This window comes from Chenopodium quinoa, unplaced genomic scaffold, assembly GCF_001683475.1.
Source record: "Chenopodium quinoa cultivar QQ74 unplaced genomic scaffold, ASM168347v1, whole genome shotgun sequence".
NCBI lineage: Eukaryota > Viridiplantae > Streptophyta > Magnoliopsida > Caryophyllales > Amaranthaceae > Chenopodium > Chenopodium quinoa.
In genome coordinates, this window is record NW_018743510.1 from 4,836,100 (window position 1) to 4,842,344 (window position 6,245).

Below are 6,245 nucleotides of genomic sequence, written 5' to 3' on the forward strand. Positions count from 1 at the left end.
ATTCTTCTAAAAAAACCCACTAAAATATGCCTGAAAACAGTCAAAAATCAAGAAGTTAATTATTTTGAACTAAAATGGATCCTCTTAATTATCATCAATATGTCTAGGCCAGAAGTTTTCCTCTTCTTTTCCTCTTATCCCTCCTTACAAAGCCTCTTCAAACTTACCTTGCTTACTGCAGCATTGATCCTTTTCCTTGTATTATCCTTCAAGACGTACTTATATAAGCTTGATAATTGCTACCTCATTATTCTATGGATCGAATTGGTAGTGCAGTATGGGCAAAGGCAACACTTCCCCCTCATTACCACCCTCGTATTCTCTTTCATCTGTCCAGCTCCTATATTTCACTACTTTTACCCTTCTATCATACTCCTCTGTATTTGGCCTTCCTTCAAGATCTTAATCTGTCGGGTTTTTTGCTGCAACAGGACCAACAATAGGCAAAACCAAGCACCCCATCTCCACGCCCGACAACCCCATCAACATTCACAATTTTCCATCCAGCCATCCCAAAAACCCCAGCTCACCACCCCAACCCACCCCACCCCACCCCACTGCCACCCCTTAACCCTTAACCCCCACACACCAGAACCGTACCACCGTAACCCCACCATAACCCCACCCCAACCCACCCTACCACACAAATTTTCGCACTAAATTAATCTTAATAATCATGATAAACACAAAATTTCAAACTAAATTTCACACTTGAACCCTAAACCCTAAACTTCTTAATTCTTATGAACCCTAAACTCAAAAAAACCAAAAAAAAAAAAAACAGAAATTCGAAAGAGATGAACTAAAAATAAGAAATTCAACATGCAAACATCAAACAATCATTAAAAGCAATTGAAAATTTGAAACAAGAATAAACATATAAATTCTCACACTTAATTTATTATTTCGAATTAAAAATACCAAAATTATAAGCAAATACTTACCAGATATTATCGGTGTGCATCGCCTGAGAGAATGAGGGAGGTGTCGGCAGTGGGCGGTGGCCGGAGCGAGTTGGGACAGCCGGACAGCCGCGTTGAGAAGTTGAGATTGAGGGAGGCTGAGAGAATCAGTTTGGGCTTAGGGAGTTAGGGTGAGAATTGAGGGAGGCTGAGAGAATCAGATATTTTCTTTTTTTTTTTTTTTTTTTTTTTTTTTTTTTTTTTTAATTACGATTTTCCCGGGTTTCAGGTCCGGACCTGAAAACCCCGGGTTTGGACCGGGTCCGGACCGGGACCGGGAACCTGGATTTTTAAGAACCGGGACCGGACCTGAATCAACAGGTCCGGGTCAGGTCCGGTCCGGTTCAGATCGGTTCAGGTCCGGTTTCAGGTCCGGGCCAATTTTTGTACACCCCTAACATGAGCTATGTTGACTTGTTTCGTGTATCGATTTGCATATTCACAAGTATATCATTTTCAACAAAAATTATCGTTTGATTTAAATTCCAATATTTTGTATTTATCTCATCAAACACGTTTTATCTGGTGAATACATAAAACATTCATCTAATTTTGTTGAAGTGATCCCTTTGCATGTAAAATACAATTAACTTTCGAGAATTATCTTTTTAGTTTCTTAAAGCTTTAAATATAGTGTCTCATCATCATTATTCACCTCTCCTACCCATCACCCTGAACTGACACCTCACATTTACCTACCTTAGAAATTTTACACCACTCAGATCAATTATTCACCTACCTTACAAAGAACCTCGCTCTTACTCTCCCATGGCTATCTCACCAAAAGATGAAACCCTAGCCAAAGATCAAGCACGCACCGTTCAGATTCAAGAAATCCCTACAGAAACCGCAAAATCCACACTAAACCAACTCCTTCTAGAACACCCTGCCTCACCTCGCTCTACTCCCTCAGAAAAAATGGCGGAGGAACAAGAGGAAATCAAAGAAGAAGATGTGGAAGAATAGGGGGTTTGGTACAAGAACAAGTCTCCTGCTATGAAGAGACTTGAGGAGCATGCGAAGCACTTTGTTACTGGTCTGAGTTTGAATCTCCCCTGGTGCAAAGCTTGTAAGTTCAACGAATTTCTCGATCTTATTGATTTTTAAAATTGGACTTATATGTTGAGTGATAGCTTTAATAAACCCTTGTATGCTGGTGTTCTGAAGGAATTTAAGAATAATTATAAGTATGAAAAAGGAAAAATCATGGGTAAAGTGCAAAATAAGAAAATTGAATTTGATGCTGCATATTTGGGTGAATTATTTGAAGTGTCGAATATTGGTTATGAGTTGTATTTCAGAGGTTCTGTTCAAAAACCCCTTCCTGAAATCAGTATTGACTCCATTGTTGAACACTACCAAGGAAATCCTAAGCTTACCTATGTCAATCACAACAACTTCACCCCTCTCCAAAAATTACTCTTCGAAATTGTGCATAATGATGTTGTTCCTCCAACCCAGAAAAGGGATTAAGCCAACAATCTTGACAGTATCTTTATGTATTTCCTTGAACACAAATTTCCCATCAATTTTCCTTACATTATGATCAAACACCTTGACCATTGCCTTCCCAGAGGCTGGAAAATTGGGTATGGAAACCTCCTCACCACTGTCTTTGAAGACTTTGGGATCTCTCAAAATATGAACCCTTGCCTCTCAAAAATAATGAATTTGTGCAAAGAGTATATTTTGAAAATCGAGGATTGCATGTGGTTTATGGGTGTTTGGAGGAGATACCTGTAAAAGAGGAAGAAATGGAAAGCCCTTAACTGAGGGGGAACAGGGGAAGAAAAAGTTGATGTTAAGGAAAGGCAGGAGGAAGAAGAAAAGAAAAAGAAAAAGAGAGAGAGGGAGAAGTAAGAAAAGGTAAAGGATGTGCAGGAAACTGGGGTACATGAAACAGGGGGGAAGGAAGAGGAAAAGTTTGAGGCTATCTCCCAAAAAGAACCCAAAGGAAGTGGAACCTGTTCATATAGACTTGGGTGATCCTGAAATGGAAAAGGTGACAGTTCCTACACCACTAGAGTCCCCATCTAAGTATGTTCTTGAAGGTATGGGATTTGCAGCTTTAAGTTCACCAGTGAAGCTTAATGAGGCATTGGCGATAAAGTTCAAGGAACTGAAGGAGGAGTTGGGAAAGGTTGTTTCTAAGCTCGAGTCAAATACCAGCAGGTTGGATGCTCTAGAGCAGTCTGATTCTGGGTGTGCTTCTGATGCTCGAGCTCTGCTGCTCCAAGTTGCTCGGGCTAGAGACGAAGCTGGCAGACAGGCGGTAGAGCATATTGAGAAGAGGCTGGATGAGCTTGCTCTTGAAGAAACGAGGCCTGAACCTGTTCCTTACCCTACCACCCTATGATGATGATGATGTTTCTATTTATTTTTCTTAGTTTAAAACACTTTTGTTTTGGGTCTGTAACTAAAACAGGGATTACTTGCTTTCTTTTGTTTGAACATGTGGATTTGGTACACTTTTGGTCGATGTTTTTACATTGGTTTTGGATGAATATGTTTTTTTTGTTATCTTTTGCGTTTGCTTGCTATGACTATTTATATGCTCTCTGCCTTATCATTAAACCATGTTATGGTGTTGTGTTTGAGATAATTTGATATATACATTGTGTTTTTGATAATGACAAAAGGGGGAAAGTACAAAGGAAAACTACTTAACACTTAATCATCCATCTCTTCTCAAGTTTTGTGTCTCTCTGGTTCTCAGTCAGGTATAAAATGAAAATCTTTTTCTTTGTCTTCTTATTATTCTTACAGTAGTTTATAGTACAGCAGTCTTTTGTTTTATTTTGCTTTTAACAGTGTGCCTAGTTTGTCATCATCAAAAAGAGGGAATATTGTTGCCCTTGATGTTTTATGATAACACAAGACAAATTATGATTAGACTAATGTCTTTATAAGTTGTGTAGTTAGGAGATTCAAGTTTCAAAGTTATTCGAGACAAAGGAACTGGAGCTCAAAAAGCAAAAGACTGGTTGCACTGTTCCTTGACAGAAACAGAAGCTTCGGAGTAGAAGCAAGAGAATGAAGACTCAAAGCAGAGGCTTCTTAAGAGAATAGATACAATCTAAAGTATTTTCATTTTAGGTTTTATGTAAGTGAAAATAATTTGAAGTTGGATACTTAGTAGACTACACATAATATTTTGCCAAAAGATAGAATTTAAAGATTGCTTAATTATAGGAAAGTTTGTTATGAAAAATATCTTTTTCTAATTTATTGTTTAAATGAATTTCTTCTTATTTTCGGAAAATTATCTTTCAAAAGAATTATGCAACGAACTTCCTAAACCTGCGTAATTGATGTTGATTAAGTCTTCTCCACTAAACGAAGAAACTGCTTCTAAGTGGTTCAACAAGCCTTGAGTGTTAGGATATGATTGAAGCACTGGAAGTGGTGGAGAATAGTGGCGCTGATATGCAGCAGTAGTGGCGCAAGTGAAGGAAGGTATGGCGTTGTATTCAAGCCATGTTTTTCTATAAATATCGAAGTTGTTTTTCTGGAAAACTTCACCCTCGCTCAATCATATTTTCTATCTTCTTAGTTTTCTAAAAAAAGTCAAGAGTCGCATTCTACTTTAGTTGATAACTTTCTTATTTTCTTTCATTAGAGTATTTCTTTCTAAGAGTTGTAATTGGGGATTGGGAGTTTGAGTGAACTCTAGAGAAGTCATTAGAGAAAGAGTGAGAAGAGAAAGAAAAGAGAAGAGCAGTAAGTTGAGGGACATACTGCTGGGAACTCTAAGTTCGTTGAGGAACTTGGAGATAAAGTCTTTAGCTTGTAATAGGTTAATTGCCCTATTCTAGTAAAGAATCTTTCCTAAAATCCCAAGTGGTCGTGGTTTTTCTTCTTGTTAGGTCCAAGAAGTTTTCCACGCTAAAATCTCTTTGTGTGACTTTGAGTTCCTTTAGCTTAGTTTTTACATTTCCGCAAAAAGTTGTCTAATTCCTCCCACACTAAAATTCACCCCCCTCTTGTGTATTCTTCTAAAGTAACACGGTGAACCTGCAAAAAGTAGGCAATGCCAGCGGTTTTGAACCGGTGTGATTGTTTTACATGTTTCGCACCCCTCAATTCTAGACCGGTTCAAAACTGGTGCGAAAAGGGGGTTATGAGCCGGTGCTGATTCATATTTTTCTACTAGTGATTGTGAATTATTAATCAACCAACATAGATTAAATAGGTTCATGATTAATTTGATGTATGTATGATCAAAAAGCACGCATGAATAATAATAAGGATTAAGTAGAGGCCTATTCAAGGGCGGGTTTAACCTCTTTGAAAGTCAAGTTCGTACCATCATCCCCAAATATCCAGTCATGGCTACACACCACTATAAAGTTAGCAATCTCTAAGACTGTGAATGGGGTGTATCCTTCACAATCGTGAACAGTTTACAAGTTCCTAAAACTTTTTGGCGCCTATCTTTCTCTATCTTCTTTTCCTCAGATCGCCGACTTGCCTAAAAACATGACCCACATGTAGGGCAAGGAAAAATTCCCTACAAGGGTTTTGAACCACTTGGCAATTGCTTTTTTCTACTAGTGTCATAATAATGATTACCCTTGGACTGGCTTAGGCGTGCCCTTCCCTTAGGCTAAAGTGCCTTTGGCAATTTTAGATTGCCTGTAGTTCATTCGTCCGTCTAATTATGTGGCCAGATGAATTTAGGGATTAGGGTCTTTAGAAATTAGGAGTCGGCCATGGAGGCCAAATACCCTAATAATCATGCCCTATTTTTAGGTCGAGTTGCTTAGCTTGGAGACACCTGTTGGGCTTTTCTCCTGGCCTTTTATCCTTGCCCCATTCTGGAGCTGAGTTGTTATGTTGTGAGTAACCATAATTTTTGTTTCAGGCTGCATTTTTGTTCGGCTTTTGTTTCTCAAACATAACTGTTCATTTAATCATAAATTTGCAATAAATTATATATAAAGAAATCGATAACAATGTATGACATTTAATTAACTTTGTCAAAATTACGTAGTTTTGGCCGTAGGGCTTTAATTACATGGATCAGTCACTACACCTAGTTGTATTTACAACTTTTTGGCTAAGTACAAAAAACTTCATACATAATATTCTTTGAGGTTGTCCTTATTCCACGTATAAGGAATTGGACGGTCGTCTAAGGCTTTGAGACGATAAGTGCCATCTCGTACTTCTTTGCTGATACGGAAGGGCCCTTCACAATTAGGGGTTAGCTTGCCGTCTTCTTTTGCTCAAACCACTGCTTCTATTTTTCTCAACACTAGGTCCCCCATCTTAAGCGGCCGC

At 38.4% G+C, this 6,245-nt stretch overlaps 1 long non-coding RNA gene across 1 annotated transcript; it reads left to right on the forward strand.

Moving 5' to 3' along the window:
• Positions 1–1,898: 1,898 nt before the first annotated feature.
• LOC110739777 lies at positions 1,899–4,199 on the forward strand. The gene is made up of 2 exons (XR_002514913.1): positions 1,899–2,031; positions 3,602–4,199. It is a non-coding gene; the product is annotated as an uncharacterized LOC110739777 (long non-coding RNA).
• Positions 4,200–6,245: the final 2,046 nt, after the last annotated feature.